The sequence below is a fragment of the Peromyscus leucopus genome, chromosome 12, assembly GCF_004664715.2.
Source record: "Peromyscus leucopus breed LL Stock chromosome 12, UCI_PerLeu_2.1, whole genome shotgun sequence".
Lineage (NCBI taxonomy): Eukaryota > Metazoa > Chordata > Mammalia > Rodentia > Cricetidae > Peromyscus > Peromyscus leucopus.
In genome coordinates this window covers 5,222,327-5,241,034 of record NC_051073.1, presented here as the reverse complement: position 1 = coordinate 5,241,034, position 18,708 = coordinate 5,222,327, and the positions used below count along the sequence as shown (strand labels likewise).

General features: G+C 46.4%; 1 pseudogene; it reads left to right on the top strand.

Moving 5' to 3' along the window:
• The first annotated feature begins 1,592 nt into the window (after nt 1-1,592).
• Nucleotides 1,593-16,570, top strand: LOC114698393 (annotated as a pseudogene).
• Nucleotides 16,571-18,708: the final 2,138 nt, after the last annotated feature.

Here is an 18,708-nt window from a genome sequence, read left to right as displayed (position 1 = left end):
GAACACATGCCGTTGGGGGTTGACTATGAAATGTTCCCCATGGAGTCATATTCCTGAAAACATACTCCTCAGCTGGTGACCTTGTTTGGGACGGCTGTGGAACTTTTACAGGTGGGAGCCTTCCTAGAAGGAGGTCACTGAGGGCAAGCCCTAAGGTTTTAGAGTGTGGCCCCACGTAATGTCCGCTCTCTGCTTCCAGACTGTGCATGCAACGTGGCCAGCTGCCTCTGCTCCTGTTGCCATGGTTTCCCCACATTGTAAACTGTATCCTTTCTAACTGAACCCCAAAACAGACCCCTCCGTTAAGTAGCTTCTCGTCAGGTATTTGGTCTCAACCACAAAAGGAGCTAAACCTCAATACATGTCTTGGCCGACTGTCATGTCAAGTGCCTCATATATGCACAGAGAGGAGCCGGAGTGAGACCATGAGAATGGCTGTCACTTGCTGGGTGTCACAAAGGAGCTTAATGGGAACATGAAAGTAGCTGGCTTTAAGTAAAAGACAACATGAAGTGGATTGCAGTAGACGTACAGCGACAAGCTACAGACAAGGATGAAGAAAGGATAATAATGGTTGTACTAGAGACTAGTCAAGGAAGGAGACTCAAGGCAGTTAGCATCTGACCTTGCTGGAGGCCGGGTGCCCAGGCCAGTCCCTCAGGCACTCAGGCACCGCCATGGTGGTGCTGTGTACACAGCACCCCTCTGCTGTGGGATGGTCTGTATGTCAAATTGCTCTGATTGGTCAATAAATAAAACACTGATTGGCCAGTGGCCAGGCAGGAAGTAGGTGGGACAAGGAGAGAGGAGAATTCTGGGAAGCGGAAGGCTGAGGCAGAGAGACATTGCCAGCTACCGCCATGACCAGCAGCATGTGAAGACACCGGTAAGCCACCAGCCACATGGCAGGGTATAGATTTGTGGAAATGGATTAATTTAATCTATAAGAACAGTTAGCAAGAAGCCTGCCACAGCCATACAGTTTGTAAGCAATATAAGTCTCTGTGTTTACTTGGTTGGGTCTGAGCGGCCATGGGACTGGCAGGTGACAGAGATTTGTCCTGACTGTGGGCAAGGCAGGAAAACTCTAGCTACACCCCTCCCTCTCCATTGTCTCATCTGTGGCTTCACCCCGAAGATGTGCTCTCTGTGCGCATCTGGCATCTGGACCTCTAGTCTCCACCTTCTTCCTTGTTGCCCTCGTTGTCAGGAGGGACCTCTCTTTTATTTCTGCGTCACAGGTCCCCCCACTGTCACACGTCTGGAGTCTTGGCTCAAGGTGACAATCACCATACTGTGACTTGATCATAGCCTAATCAAAAGAATGCTACCTTCGCTGTTGTCTTAATTTCTTAGAGGCAAATCCAGGCTGAAAATGAGGTTGCAACACAGGACGCTGCCAGCAAGTCATTCTAAGGCCTATCTGCCAAGCACCTCACCAGCTACCTAAGGTAGATGAGAAGGAAGAGGGGTTAGCCAGAGTGGGCTCTGCCACAGAGAAGTCTCTGGGATGTCGTTGTGTTCCCAAGGAGATCAAGGACACTTTGGGTCCAGGTTCTCTGAATAGCCATTGGAGGAAGCCTGGACCCAGCATGAGTGAGGAACGCTCACAGCAAGGGTGAGATAAAGCTCTCTGCCAGCCATCTTGAGCTCCTCGTCTCTCTGGAGAAAGCCATGTCACTCCCCTGAAGTGCACGAGCCCGCCTTGCTGGGTGGCTAACCCTGCGGGATGGGTAGGTGGTGTTGGCCAAGCCCCAGCCCTTCGGTTAAGCAGCTTCATCCCCCAAGCAGTGTGCACAAGCAGGGGGATCCCGGGGTATCGCCCGCTCTCAGACATGCTGTTTCTACCCAGTGCCGGAAGCTTCCTGAGCTCGCAGCTGTGGCGTGACCTGACCCTCAGCCTAGCCAAGGGTGATATTTCATCCCCTGAGGGCGAAGTGCTTACCAATGATCTTCTGCCCTGCTACCTCACCCAGAAGACTGCTCTGTGAGTGTCTTCTTCAGATCCCGCCCTGGAGACCTCAAAGGGAGACATTATGTTTTGATGTTTTCTCCTTATGAAGAGGGTGGGAAGACAGCAGCTCAGTGAGGAAAAGCATTCAGAGCTCCTGCAGAACCCATGCTGGACAGCAGCTCCGGGCATCTGACATCCTCCTCTATATTCCACGGGTGCATGCACTCCTATGAGCATGTGCGCGCGCGCGCACACACACACACACACACACACACACACACACACAACTGAAAAAAACCTTTTTTTAGGCACTTTTTTGTCTATTTGTTTGTCTGATGGTTTTTTTGAAACAGGGTTTCTCTGTGTAGCTCTGACTGTCCCAGAACACTCTCTGTGGACCAGGCTGGCCTCAAACTCACAGAGATCCACCTGCCTCTGCCTCCTGAGTGCTGGGATTAAAGGTTTGCACCACAGCACTTCCAATACAAGCCATTTCCAGCAACCTGACACCACTGTAGACAGATGTTTCAGAAGTGAACAGTTGCCATATGCCGATGCCCCGGGGGAAGCTGATGAGTGGTCAGAATGGTGTGTGACAGGCCCACAGAAGGCTTGGCTCCTCCCCTTCTCCAAATGCCCACACCCTTCAAATGGGACTGCGCTGTCAGCTCTCCATCACTGTGACAAACGGCTGAGATCACAGACTCACGGGCACTGCCACAGGTACCCAGTGTCACCCCTCCAAGAGCGGCACAGTGGGGACCCTAGCTTTAAACACATGTGTCTTTGGGGAGCATTCCAGATCCGGCTCACAGAGCTCCTCTCCCGGCGAGTCATTATGACGTGGCCGATAGGGAAGGTGCAGTGAAGTTGGGGACCACTCACTTGGTAAAGGGCTCACTCTGCAAGCACAAGGACCTGAGTCTGACCTCAGAGCCCACATAAAAGAAAGCCAGTGTGGCAGCATGCACCCGTAATCTGGGGTTGGCTAGCTAGCCTAGACTACTTGTGAATTCCAGGCCACTGAGGAAGCTTTCTCAAAAGGAGGGGGAAATAGAACCTGAATAAGAACACTTGAGATGCCTTTTGGCATCTACAGGCATCCACACACAGGTACATTGCATCTACTCTCTGTCTCTGTCTCTCTCTCCCTCTCTCTCTCTCTCTCTCTCTCTATATATATATATATATATCTGTCTCTCTGTCTCTGTGTGTCTCTCTGTCTCTGTCCATCTCTCTGTCTCTATCCATCTCTCTGTCTCTGTCCATCTCTGTCTCTCTGTCTCACTGTCTCACTGTCTCTCTGTGTGTGTCTCTCTCTGCGTGTGTCTCTCTGCGTGTCTCTCTCTGTGTGTGTCTCTCGGCATGAGTCTCTCTGTGTGTGTCTCTCTCTTTCCATGTCTCTGTGTATGTGTCTCTCCATCCACCCCCATCTCTGTCTCAGTCTCTCTCTTTCTCCATCCCTCTCCGTCCTCCTTTCTGTCCCCATCTTTGTCCCTGTCTCTCTCCTCACACAGGAATGAAGTAAAATAGAGAGCATGTCAATTTGGGACTTAGGCATTAAGAGTCTTTGCATGCTTCTACCTTAACTCTTTTACCATACTCAGTCTCCATGGTAACAAGCCCAGGATACCCTGATGGAGCATGAGAGACCATGTGGAGCAGAACCTCACCATTCTCTATGATGCCATCCTGATGGAGGAGCCCAAAAATGACCCAGTGTATGACTACAGCCACAGAAACAAACCCACTTAAGATGAACAAAGCCACCCAAGGCCAGCCCAGACCTATAGACAAACTCACCTGAGAAGAGCAGACACCCAAGGCCAGCCCAGACCTATAGACAAACTCACCTGAGATGAGCAGACACCCAAGGCCAGCCCAGACCTCTAGACAAACTCACCTGAGAAGAGCAGACACCCAAGGCCAGCCCAGACCTATAGACAAACTCACCTGAGATGAGCAGACACCCAAGGCCAGCCCAGACCTATAGACTCAGGGGTAAGACATAAAAATGGCTAATGTGTTAAGCTCTGCAAACATGGGGTGTTTGTTATCAGAGAGAACTGACGGATATAGTCTAGTTTATCCTCAAATGTTCACTTTCTATCTCTTTCTCTGCATGATCACCTGGAACCACTCCCTAGAGCCTTGAAGACCTAAAATGGAAAGTTGGAGGGAAAGGCCTTGGGAGACAGGATGAATTACCATCTGTTTCCCTTTTACAAAAGCCTTTGCAAAGCGTATTTATTTCAACCTTGGATGGCAGCCTTCAGTTCCTTTGTTTCCTACACTTCCATTCTCCTAAAGAGCAGCAACGGCATTGATTTCAGCCTACAATTGCCGGGGAAATACTAAACCCTATTGATTTGAAATCCAGGATCAGTGGCAAGTCAGGCACTCTGCATATTCTAGAGATGGGCAATTTAGTGTCTTCAAGTTGAAGGGTAATGGTAGCTCCACAGTGTGAGCCCGACGCGGTCCTTCCTGCCAGCTCCCTCGTTCTGTCTTCCCCTATTAAGTAGGAACCAGGTCACTCGACTAATTGTTGTTCTCTTCCACGTGAAGCAGCCATTTTTCTTCTTTTAATAAGTACCAACATAGAAACACATAAACACTCATTGTCCACATACTGAAGACCATCTGCATGGTTCCTTCATACCCTCAAGATGCCAGCAAAAGCCTCACTGGCAGCAAGCAAAGAGAATCCAGTAGAACCCATATAGGGCTGTGGCATCACTGTTCCTATGATGTCTCATTGACAGCACGCCATGTGTCTACCGTTCCTGAGAGCAGGACACTCACTCCCTAACACAACCACTGCTGGAAGTCTTTCCTCTGCAATGCTCAGAAAATAGAGCAGTGACCTTCTGAAATAAGCTATGTTGGGGTGACTCAAGAGTTGGGGTCCAGAACAGACAGTTCACATGAAAATGGAGAAGTCTAAGGTTGTGACATTCAACTGGACACATGTTCTCTAATTCCCCCTGTATGGCTACACCATTCTTAGGATGTGCAACAAAAACAGTTAAATATTTGAAACAAAATATATTTGCAGAAAAATGGATGGACTTAAAATGCATACATGCAAGGCCACCCAATCTCAGAAAGAAAAAACTACATGTTCGCTCTTATATGAAGATTCGAGACTATAATTTATATGTTCACACACATAAATGAATGTACATGTGGGTACAGTGTGACATGTATAAAGGACAACAAAAGAGGAAAATATTAGGTGATGTGGAAGGACAGTCCACAAAGGACACATGAGTCATGAAAGAGGGTGTCATTAATTTTTCTCTATCTTAACTGTTTTTTTCTTTCTGTGGTAGAGACATAAAAATGTAATCAATAGTAGAACTGTAAAACCCTAAATAAAGCTGCAGAGTTCAGAAAAAAAAAATCCTTCTAACTGTGTAGAAGTTCATTAAAATGAACAGTCTGGGACTAAGCAGGTGTTTGTCTATCTTAATCTAGCAGTGTGGTTTCATTTATGAGTTCATTATGATAAAGTGATTCTGTATTTTAAAAAAAAGAGAATATTGGCTCAAAAAATGTCTCTAGATCCTTCTATTGCTCTGGATGCAAAAATCTCCAGCTCCTCAGTCACCAGATGCAATTCCCCATCCTGGAGATGCACAGAATCATGATGGTCACCCCAGCTTCCACAATCAGCCCCTTGCAGAGGAGGTAAGAAGCTATCTTGCATTGTTGAAGGTGAAGAGATTTGCCGAGATGCCCTGGTGTACTCTCTGCTAGCTAAGCATTATATCAGTAGAGACTTTCTACACCCTATTGGGTTATGAGACATCACTCAGATGGCATTTAATCAGCTCCCCTGGGGTACAGCCTTTTTTCCACCAGGAAGAATATTCTAATTCCCTAAGCAAAGTTCTAAGTGTCCTTTTTCCTAAGCGATAAAGTTGTCTCCCAGTCCCGTTCATGTTGTTACAGATGTCAGGATTGCCTCTGTCAAGGCTGAAGTACATATATTGCCTTCTACTGATTTCTTCAGCTGGGTCAGTTGGTACATCTCAGGTTGACTGCTACCAATTATGGATAATGCTGAGATGTATGAGCATAAAACTTATCTGTGATTTCATTTCCTTTGGCTCTACCCAGAATTGAGTTTCCTGGATCATATGGTAATTCCATTTTGAATTTTCTAAGAAGCCTCACCGCTTGTTTTTGATAATGTCTATCTATTTGAATTCTCCAAGAGGCTGCAATGCTGTGGATTGTGCTCATGGTTATGATTGGCCAATAGCATGGCAGAAAGAGGTTGGGCTAGGCAGCCTGACACAGGGAGATGCTGGGAAAGAAGGGTGGAGTCAGAGCAGTCACGAGAGATGCCAGTCACCAAGCAAGCAGGATGTACAGAAAATGAGGTAACAAGCCATAAGCCAGATGGCAGAATGTAGATTAATAGAAATGGATTCATTCAAAAGTAAGAGTTAGTTAGTAGTAAGCCTGAGCTATTGGCTGAGCATTTATAAATAGTATTAAGTCTCTGTGTGATAATTTGGAAGCAGCTACTGAGATGGGGAGCAGACGGTCAGGACAGGAAAACTTCTGACTACAATACAAGGATACTCTTTCCTCTTCATCTTCATCAACATCTCTCAGGTTTTGCATTTGATTGCAAGTTGTCCTGATGTGTGAAAGGCAATATCTAATTGTCATATTTTGCATTTTCTTGATGATTTCTGAAGCTGGGCAATCTTTCCTCTACTTGCTAACCCATTTTGTCTTCTGTGGAAAATTCATATTTAAATCTTTCTTACTATTGAGCTATATGAGTTCCTTATATATTTTAGAAATATATAAAATATTTTAAAATATATAAGAAAAATCTTAAATCTTGGTCTCTACTTTCCTCCAAATTATTGAAAAATAATTCATACTGTATCATGATTAAACATGGACACTGCATTTAGCATTTTGGTAGCGTAGGTAAATGATTCATTATTAATAACATAATTATGAACAAATACTAATGGGAGTGGCAAAATGGCTCAGTGGGTAAAGGCAGTTGCTCCAAAGCCTGACAGCCTGAGTTCAATCCCCAGGACCCACTCAGTAAAGGAGAGGACGGAATCCTATAAGTTGTCCTCTGGCCTGCACATATGTGCCATCGTACAAGCATACACATGCCTACACACATAGATACACACAAACACACACACCCCTCAATAAACAAATAAATCCATACTAAAATATATAAAAAGAAATATACTGGCTTCTAAAAATATAGAGTATACATCTTAAACAGATTTGAGTCTAAAGGAGGAATCAGAACAAAAGCTTAGGGAATGATTCCTCGGACACTGACAATGTGCTGGCATCATCTCCCCTGCAGTAACACATGATCCTATGATGCTCAAAGATGTGCTGAAATGTGTTAGTGGTTGCCAAACAGAGAACGCAAAGACGATGTAAAAAAAAAACAGGTGTTGTCCAAAATATATTCTTAAAAGATATGTGGGGACTTTTAGATACACACTTCACCATCAAATTATAAGGTCCCTGATGACAAGAGGCACACATGTTCTGTTTCCTAATGTGCATCCCTGGAAAAACATAACTGGTGCATAGTAGGTCCTCAGGATGTCATCACAGCAGAAGACACAGGCCTGAGTGACACAGGACTTTAATGTGAGCATTCAAGTCTGGGCATTTTGAAAAACAATCTGGGAAAGTATACATAATGGCAATACTTCTGATAGGAACTGAGGTTTGCATTGGTAATTTTGGTGCTTTATAGGCTCTATATCTTTAAAAACTTACTCCCAGAATTCACTGATAGCTTATTCTCCTTAGCATCAATTATGATAGAAGACCAGTGTATGTGCTGAAAGCCCAAAGGACCCACTGTCTAGTGAGTGCATTGAGAAATCCCCTAGGTTGTGTGAGATGAATAAAGGTACAAGTATTCACTCCCCTGCTCAAAAGGCCCATTCGAACTTGGCATAGGCTGAATACTTGGGTTAAATCAACCTATCAGGGAGGTTGTCCCCAAAGAAAACTGATTATGCCTCAGCAACCATCAACTGCGTGTAGTCTAAGTATAGGTTAAGACTTTGTGTGTCCGTCCTCTGTCCACGCTGAAATGTTAACTGGTGTGGTCCCATGTGTATAGCTGTATTGTTGGGAGTTAGCAGGCCATTACTGTCCTGCTCAGATGACCAATCATATGCTTTTAGAGGCAACAACCCAGACATTTGAACATCACACCTCCATCCTCCAGCAGGTGCCAGGCTATCATGGGTAGTGTTGAGTGGGGTTCCCACAAGAAGTTGCACAGCCCTCATCACCAGGGACTGACTGACTAGCAGTATGTGTGTGTGACTTAAGGATGGAAACTGGTTAAACTCGGAATCAGGTGGGCCCAATGAGCAACCACCAGAAAGAAGCTGCCAGCTGGGAGACCCCAGCTAGAGGTACCAGAACCTTATTTGGGGTGCTATAATAAACCAACACATCTCCACTTGACTTCCTTCTAGAGCTAACAATCAACCTGTGGTATCCACAGGGTCACATGTATACTTTACAGTCATATGGAGTCCAGGAAGTGGGGGGGGGGGAACTTTAGGTATGAGGTTTGACTCCTATTGACCATAGAGGCGGGTACTAGAAGACTCATGCTGAGTCACAGGTCATCATCATCAAATGGAAGCTAGCTGAGCGTGTACTCTTGCAGGAAGTATGCATGATGAGATAAACAAAGATGCTGCTGTTGCTGCTGCTGACACTTATCGAGTGCTTAGTGTATACTAGGCATCATTCTTTTATTCACAAAGCAGCCTATGATGTGGATTATTTTCAAACTAGGAAAAGAAGACACAAAGAAAAGACCTCGATGTTGTTGAGTCATGATCTGGAACTCTGACAAAGCCTTTAATCTGGAGCCGGCTTTGCCTTTTCAACAATGGCCCACACCTATGGGTGGTCATTAACCTCTATGCTTGACCTCCTAGTCCATTAAGGATTCTCTGAAACATCCAGAAGCATCTCACTAAGATGACTGTCTCTGAGGACCTTAGGCTGGTTTTCAGCCCAACAGATGAAGACATCAATGGCTAAGAGAGACAGAGACATCAATGGCTAAGAGAGACAGAGACATTGATGGCTAAAAGAGAGGGAGATGTCAATGGCTAAGAGAGACAGAGAAATCAATGGCTAACAGAGATATCAATAGCTAAGAGAGACAGAGACATCAATGGCTAAGAGAGACAGAGACATCAATGGCTAAGAAAATGACAGAGACACACAATTGCTGAATTCTAAAAATTCTGACACCACTTAAGTGACAATTGTGCCTTAGTGGATTTCCTCCTGTCACCTTAAAGAGGAGCAGACACAGTTCTGCAGCAACACCAGAACCATGATTGCTGGCCTTGAAGCTTCCCTTCCACGGCATGAGCTGCCTGTGGGAGAGAGAGAGCCCCACATCCACAGAAGAGCAGAGCCTCCTGGAGCTGGGGGCCCCCGACCTGCAACTACAAAATTCGTGGACTCTGCCTACTACCACCGAGCTTGAAGAAGGACCCTGTTCAGGTAGGATGGATGTCCCTGATGGCTCCTTGACCACAGCTTAGGAGCTCCTGAACAGAGAACTCAAGAGGCCTCATCCAGACATGGCTTGTAGAAGCCCTGATAATAAGTGTTGTTTGAAGCCACTGGACTTGATCATTTTCCTAGGCATCATGGAACACTAATCTACTGGTGTTTGTGGAAATGAAAATGAGACTGAGCCTAAAGCAAATGGCAGGCAAACAAGGCCAGAGTTCATCAGACTCTATCCCTGACGCAAACAACTTAAAGAAGGAATCATTCACTTCATGGTTTCAGAGGATTAGCTCTGCCCAGCTCTGTTGATTCTGGATCTGTGATGAGGCAGAATACCATGACATTGGAAACATGCAGCCCAGCCTATTCATTCACCTCATGGTTGACAGGAACCAGGGTCAAAGGAACAGAAGAAGTGACAGAGGCAGGGTGCACATGCCCAGTGAGCTACTTCCTCCTAGACCCCACCTTCTATCTTTTCAATGTCTTCCCATAATGCCAGCCATACGGTGAGTCCAAGGGGATGTCTATTGAGTAGATTCTCAGGACCCACCCACCTCTTCAAAGCCAATCAGCTGCCAATCAAGAACTTACGAACCTCTGGGGTCATTCACATTCAAACTGTAACAGCCAGTGAGGCTTCATGAGGTACCCAAAGCTTGCTTGATTGCAGACAAAAGCAGTAATCAAACTGCTCATGTTCATGACGGCATTAGAGCAAAGCAGGATAGAACAGCCACTCAGCGTGGCCAACAGACTCCTAACTGTGAAGCGGGGACTCTCGGGAGGATAAGGCAAGTAAGGCCCCTCCCTACAGAGCAAGCGCGCATTGCCTCGACTTCGCTTCCACCTTTGTCCTAGGAAGTTCAACCCTTGCGCTCCTTCCATCCAAATCCCAGTGCTCCTCTGGCTGGAGCTTCCCAATTCAGGGAAGGCTGAGCTCAATACTTTACAAAATAGCGCTGTTCTCCCTTTGCCTTTTTAACACCACCAGCAGTGACAGGCTCTTCCCTGACTGCAAGGATGGGTCCAAGGAGGCAGGAGAACAGGAAGCCTCCTCTACGGGCCAGGGACTGATATTTCAGCTGACCTCACACCACCTGGATCTGACTTGGGCAGCAAACCTCACAGCCATTCAACATTTTCATGGAAGTCAGGACACGAGGGGACACTGGAACACACCCATGGAGGTGACACTAAGCACACTTGGGGAGATACTGGGGTGCTGAAATTTCCCCCACGGACCTTGTTTCTGTGCCCAGGAGCCCCTGCCCTTGGGCATCCTTTCCCAGCTGGGGCAAGGCTGTCCCGAGAGTGAGGAGCGGTTTGAAGGCAAGGTGAGAGGTCTTCCTCTTTTGTGCACACACGGGAGACGGAGCACACACACAGCCACGGCCAGCCTGCTCCACTGTCATCAGAGATGGTCAGGAAGGCCTGAAGAAGCTCTTCGGGGGAAGGGGAGTAAAATGGGTGGGGAAACATTAACAGTGTCTCTCAGGCAAGCCAGATGCAGGGTATGAGACTCAACCGGAATTCTACGTTATTGCCTTGCCTGGTGGTGGGTGACATGGTGCGCTAGCTTGCTGTCCTAGGTTCATTTCTGTCACTTGGCAAACATTCCGACCCAAAGGAACTTAGGAGAAAAGGGTTTATTCGGCCTACCCTTCCAGGTCACAGTCCATCGCTGAAGAAAGGGAGGACAGGAGCTCAGGTGGAATTGAAGGCAGGATTCCTTGCTGCTCTATACAGCATTACCTCCAACCAGGGAGCTCACTCACAGCCAAGGACGTACAGTAGGAACCATCCAGAAACACTGCTTACTGGCTTGCTCCCAGACTTGTGCTTTGCCTGTTTCCTTATGAAGCCCATCTGCCCAGGACCATGGCTACCCCAGTGGGCTGAGCCCTCCTACACCAATTGGCAATCAAGACAACCCCACAGATGTGCTCACGGCCCAATCTCATCTGGGTAATTCCTCAGTCTCCCTGCTCAGGTGATTCTCGATTTGTGGTAAGTGAACATTTAAAACCACCTGGCACACACTGGAAAGGCCAGGGTGGCAAGCTGAAGGTCTCTGCATTTAAGTACACTACAGCAAAAATCTAAGTTTGGCAACATTAAGAGAACTAGGACCCAGAGTTCCAACACCTCTAGCTAAAGATGCTGTATGTGAAAGACCAAACTTAAGATGCCAGCTCCCCTTTCCTGTCAGACCTTCTAAATAAAAAAACTCCATATCTTGGCATCTCATCTAGAAAGTGAGTTTAACAATACAACCTACCTACAAAGTGCTACCTCGGAACAGAATGAACCTAAACACGTTAAAGTCTCAGGAGAGTGTACAAACAGTGCTTGCGAAGGCAGATCTGCCGTCCTGGTTTGACCACAGCTCTCTGTCATCTTTCCCCTCTCCCTTTCAGTTCTGAGGGATGAGGGAAGCCCTGGTGGCATCTGTCCCCTGCTGTGCTTGGCATTGAGAGCCAGAGCTCCCGGGCTGTGGTCGGAATTGTGGAATCTACTTTCTTGTGGCATTTTGCTACAGTTCACAATTATTGATCTTGGTTTCTGGGAACAATATGGTTACATATTAGATGCTTTCAGACCCAATTTTGTTTAGATAAAGGGTCACAACTTCCTAATCTTGACACAGAGGCGTAACCAGCCAGGAGCCTAAAGTCTGGGGTTCTCATTCCACCTCAGCTGGTCGCTTGCTAAGACCTCTCACTCAGAACAGCTAGGTTCTCCCATCTTGGCAATGAGAACGATGGACTAAGATGACCTCTTCGATCCCCCAGTGGGGTTACACAATCAGTCACTGGTGGTGACAGCCACAGAGGCTCCCCTTTGAAACCACTCTGACAGGCTTGGATTACCGAGCCTGTCAGTGTCCAGGACAAAGCTACTCTCCTTATCCCCATTTCACAGACACAGAGACTGAAGCACAGAGGATCCAGCACTGGTGCAAACAGAACCAGCCCCTGTGTTCTTTTCATTATTAATTTTTAATTATGTGTTCATGGGTGTCTCTTGTGGGGGTTTGTGCACACGAGTGCAGTGTTTATACAGTCTCCAGAAGACAGCGCCTGGCCCCCTGGAGCTGGAGTTACAGGCAGCTGTGAACAGCCCAGTGTGGGTATCGGGAACCAAACTCCAGCCATCTGAAAGATTAGTACAGGCTCTTCACCACTGCACCATCTCTCCAGCGCCCAGCATCCATGCCCGTGATGCCCTTGGGTATCTACCAGGACCAGAAATGCTCACTGTGTTCCCCACAGTGTGCAGTGTGTGTCTGTTCCAGCCCTCTCGGCCTCTGTGACAACTCTAAAGCAGTCCCTCAGGTCATCCTTCGAGATCTTCCCTGGAACCTTCGTGAGTCTTCACGCCACTCCCACATGCATCTCAGTCCTGGGCTCTGTATGGTGGTCATTTGACAGCCTGGCTGGCTACTGCTGTCCTGTGGGAACTCTCCGATCTCCCACATAAGTGATGAGCCTTCCAAAGCTAGCAACCATCCCCTAAGGACACGTTCATGCAGGAGTACAGAATGGAGTTCAGTCAACTTCCTGGGAGTTGGAGCAGCCCTGATGAAGGATATCTTCCGTTGATAAAGTCTAGTAGTCCAGAAGACAGGGTGGTGACTGGAGAGAGAAGTCCAGCATATCTTGTTTCATAGTGTCCGAATGAGAAGCAAGGCCACAGAGGAGAAGGGAACCTGCTCAGAGAAGGCAAGGTGAGAAAACAGAATTTTCACAGCAGAACGGGAGCAGCTAGCAGCAGTCATGCCGTGGGAACCTCCTGAGGAGCCCTGGTGACCCCTCCAGCCTTGGAGAAGTGGTGCGTCACCCAGGACATCATCCCTGTTTACCTTTTTGTAATATTAATGACCTTGCCTGGCCTTTGCTGTTCGAGGACACAGCACCTGTCCCTAGTGGAAGTCAACACGCAGCACATGGACTCTGGGTCCTGGACTGGAATCCCATCAGGCCTTTGGGTCAATGGAAATACTTTCTGCTGTGACAGCGACCTGAGTCCAATTCTTCCTTCTTCAATTCCAGAGGCATGGTGGGCGCTGTGTCCACGGACAGAATCCCATCTCTGCTCTGCCCCCTAAAGCTGACTGTGGGGCAGAGGGCTCCCCTGTCCGCTGCTGTCAACAACAGCCAGTAGTAGCTGCTTGAGAGCTTCTGCCCTACTTCAGTGATCCCCAACTCAACTGCCTGACTGGAAGCCAGCACTGAGACGGATGCCAGGACTGCACACACCAAGAGGGCCGTATCCCTTCGGTGTGTGTCGAGTTTGCATCCTGTGTCCACACCGCATCAACAGCAGCTGTCGGGAATGTATCTCAGCCCCCTAGGAATACACCCCTGTTGTCTCCACTGTCTGGAAACAGCCACCACGTCTATGCCAAGCAAGACCTTAAAGGAGGGCGAGAGGCCAGGCTCTGCTGTTTGGAAAAGGCTGTAAAACCATCGCTGATCCAGAAGGGAAAGAGTAACTGCAAACTCCGAGGGAAGCTGTGACATCATTGCTCTAGCAATGTTCAAGCTTACAGGAACTCTCTGAGTTCAGGAAGCCAAGCCCAGTGCAGAGTCCAGAGCGGCAACGGGAAGGTGTAGCTGTCCACCTGCATCCCTCCACCAACCGTCTGCTGTCCAACGGAGTAGACTCTAACTACAGCTCTTCCAGCACAGTGTCCTCCAGGAACTGACACACACATACACTAACACATGTACTAACATGCGCACGTGATGATATGTACACATCCAAGCACACACATGCTGATGTGCACACATAGTAATATAGGAACTGACCTCTATACATGATTTATGTACACACCCAAACAACATGCATGCTGATGGACACTCACACTAATATATGAACTGACATATATACATGATCCATGTATATACCCAAACACATACATGCTGACATGCACATACACATGCATTCGTTAGGTGGTGATCTAATAGAAGCCAGTGGAGAGGAACGGTGCCATCTGGACTTCTGGTCTACCTCCATTATTGCTTTCTAAAATCAGTGGCTGATCCAGCAGCCATATCTGGTGGAGCCAAAACTTGATTAAAACCCCAAAGCCTTTCCTCACTAGCAGCCTCTCTGTATGTGGCCATTGACTGAGTTATCCGCACTTTTAATAAAGCCACCCAACTATGTGAATCATCTAACCTTCCAGCCTGTGGTTTGCCATCTCTTCAACTACTCTGCATAGGAACTGACCCACTACATTTTCATTACGCCTAGTTTTCTAGATTTCAGTAGATCCATGGGAGACAACTCTCTCGCTGCTGCCCCTGGAAGCAAAGCAACATAACAGAAGAGAAGTTAATTCCAGAATCTGATCAGAGACATGAAGATATGCCAGATAATACCCCACCTCCAGACTAGATGGATGTAATTGCTCTTGCCTCGAAATGTGACCTCTGCCTACATCAACAGAGAAATAAAGGAAACCACAAGGGTATCTCAGAATGCCCCAGGGATCGAGAATTTGCCCAGGCTGAGTCTGCTATTTAAAAAAATAGTTTAATCCATTTACATTTATTTTTATTTCAGGTTATATATGGGGATCAAATTTTGCTGTTATGTTTAGGATTTTTTTCTTTCTTTTTTCAACCTTCTGTTATAAGTTTTTTCTTTTTGTTCTTTTTTTTCTTAGTGTTATTTTGAAATTATATGCCCTCACCAATCTACTATGATGCATAGTTAACACTGCATCATCATAAAAAGGGTCATTACTAACATTTTTCCCATCCTGGTATATCTAGTATCTCTAACCTCCATGTAATTTAGGGACCTTAGACCCCTCTTTCTCACAAATTCTGCTTTGCTGTCACCCATGAAATTGCTGTTTAGTACTTTCTTTTTGTTTTAAAAACCCCCTCAAATTTGACATTGTTCTTTCAGTAAACTTGTTTCTTAGCTTGCCGTGGCTTCTTGCTCCCCACAAAAAAAGTCCAGCTTCCCTTTTCTTCTTTCAGTTCTCATTATTTCACTTGATTGCGCAGATACAGTCTTTGTATATCTTAAAGTATTGCTTTCCTCTCATATATGTTATACAGCTGGTTCTTAGGGGTTGAAAATTCATTCATGGTGGGAAGAAGAAAGGCTCCCAAGGTTCACGTGACAGTCGCCTTTAAATGTCAACTTGAGGCAGTTCTGTCTTTCTGGACCTGGGCAAGCAGGAGATGCCACAACGGACGTTGACATTTGCCACAACAAGGACCAAAAGGATCAGGGAAAGGAACCCAAGAGCCAGGACATCTACCAGCAGCCACCAGCCAAACTGTACAGGTTTCTGGCCAAGTGAACCAACTCTACCTTCAGTCAGATTGTGTTGAAAAGGTTATTAATGAGTCGCACTAACCGGCCACCTCTGTCCCTGTTCTGGATGGTGATCCAAAAGATAAAGCTTCCTTGTAGTGTATTTACTCTGCCCATGACCTTGGGCTATACAGCCTGAATGAGGTGGTGCTTCCTGTCATTGTAGTGACCTCTTAAAAGAAAAGGGAGAGGGGTCACAAGGGCCCTTCTTCCTTTTATTTATTTATTTATTTATTTATTTATTTATTTATTTATTTATATCCTAAGAGGTTACATACAATGGCAAGAAGTACCACCTCCTTCAGGCCCTATAGCCCAAGGTCATGAGCAAATACCACTACACTTTCAGGATGAGAGAATTAGACAGCCATGGTTGTGGGCACAGGGATGGTCACAGATGATGTGTGGATTCTCAAAGTGCCCAAACTGTGAACTGCGGATAAGCAGCCAGACCCAAAGTCCCATTCTCAGGTTGGAGGTAAGATCCTCACCTTCGATCACCTAGCTCTGGAATCTACCAAGGGCCATGGCATTGTGCTCCTGTCTGCTCCTTGAGGTGTACTGGCATTTTGGCAAGGCTGCAGGAACCCCACACAGCCATACCAAACCTTATGTCCACTCCAAGGGCCGAAGTTCAAATGTGCCAGAGGCAGAAGGGCTAGCCGTGGCTATAAAACTAACTCTGGATCTTACTGTCATTAAATAAATAAATAAATAAATAAATAAATAAATAAATAAATAAAACTGAGAAAAAAAATGTCAACTTGACACAACTTGGAATCAACTGGGAAGGGAGTGTCAATGACAGACCGTGAACATAGGTTTGACCTGTGGCCATGTCTGGCAAGGGATTGTCTTAGTTAAGTTAATCAATGTGAGAAGACCCAGTCCATCTGAGTGCTGCTTCATTTTACACTCTGTAAAGATTCTTGCTCCAGACTGGCTCGGTGGCTAAGTGGGTAAAGGCACTTGCCATGCAAGACTAGAGACTGGACTTCTATCCTAGGAACCAGCATGAAGGAGGAAGGAAAGAATCAGCCTCGGGAAGCCGTCCTCTGAGCCTGTTCATGCACACAGTAATAATAGTCAAAGTTTGCTTCTGTTCTTTTGTTTTTAATATCATTACAGGCTGGAGAGAAATCTCAGGGGTTAAAAGCAAATGCTTATCTTCCAGAGGATCTGAGTTTGATTCTCAGCACCTACATCAGGTGGTTCATCTGCCTGTAACACCAGCTGCAGGGGATCTAATGCCCTCCTCTGGACTCTGTGGGTATCTACATTCTCATGTGCATACACTTACCCACACATACATACATTCATGTGCACATAGGTAAAAATAAAAAATATTAAATTATTTTTTAAAAAGTACTTGTCTTTCTCATGCCATGGCTTCCCAGGATTGTGTCAGTGGTTGAAGGTCTGTGTGCCTGTCTGGGTTTAAGGCTAAACTGAAGTTGATTTTTCAATCATGAAAGTTCATCAGTAATATTTTTTAAAATATTTTTTTACTCCTATTTTTCCCACAGTGCCCTTCTGGAACTCCCACTGGCCACATTTTTTAGAGGTCCATCTGTTACCTTTTTATCCCTCTGAGCTACATCCTCAGTGGGACTCTCAGCTTTATCTTCAAGTTTGTCTTTCCCAAGCTGTGGTGACAACTTGTCCATTCCCACTTGTTTCTCCTTCCCGTTGCGTAGCGAAGTGTATCGCACATTTTGTCACTTTGGACTTCTGCTTGGATTTTTCCTACCTTGTTGTAGGACTTGACTATCTCTTTCGAGGAGCATGATGTCCTCCTGTATTTAAAACAAGCCTGTATGACGGCACAGCGACGGAGATGTGAGCCTGTCTCTGGCACGTTAGCTCATGAAGAAACTGACCCCACAGAGTCCACCAGCTCTGCGTTGTTTTTGTTTGTTTGTTTGTTTGTTTTGTTTTGTTTTTATACTAGGCTGCTGTTTGATGGGGGAGGGGCTTGGCTTGATCCTGGCTGGTACATTTGATGTCATAACTGCAGACTGTACAGGCCTGCGCATTAACTCTTTCCTACCTAAGGTTGAGTGTGAAACCTACATCTGGAATTCAGTGGACTTCTGATCACGATCCCAATGACAGAATAGCCCTTATTTCTGGGGTTCAAGGTCTCCTCAAACCCTCCCTCTGACCGTTTGGCTGGACACCCTCCTACTGCTCCGTGTATCCCAAATTCATGACAGATTCCTTAATTCCTAGGCTCTGGTTATGACGCAACTCTGAACTCTTGCCTCTGGCCCCTCCATCTCTTCCTTCCCTGCACTTGAACTCATGTGTGGATTTTCTCCATTTCCAAAACTTCAAATAATAGAAGAGGCTTTCCAAATGATCTCACTTTGTCATCTTGACCAAAAGTTCCAAAAAGAATCTTGGAAGCTTAGAGGAATTCATTCACGGCCAACACTTTCCTCTCAACTAAATCCCTCAACATATTCTGTAAGGCACCACCAGCCTAACCTCCCAGAAACAGCCACAACAGGGAAGCACTCTTGAATAGTGAGTTTGAAACTCCACTCCCCACATCGCATCTTTTGTGTGCGCATCAAAAACAAACCAATCAGTTCAGCCAAAGAGACGTCACTGCCCTGCATCCTGCCCCGCAGGGATGGGGTTCACTTTATGAGAAGTACTGTTTTTCTTGGAAGCACAATTTTGCAGAGAAGACCCTGCCTTCACGGTTCCTCACACTCACCCCATGCATGCTCAGGAACTCTGGGCATGTGCATGTCCGTATGCAAAGCTGAGCAGGCCAAAGTCGAGCCGCTCAATAACACACAATAGAAATGTTAACTGCACTATCGATTTCT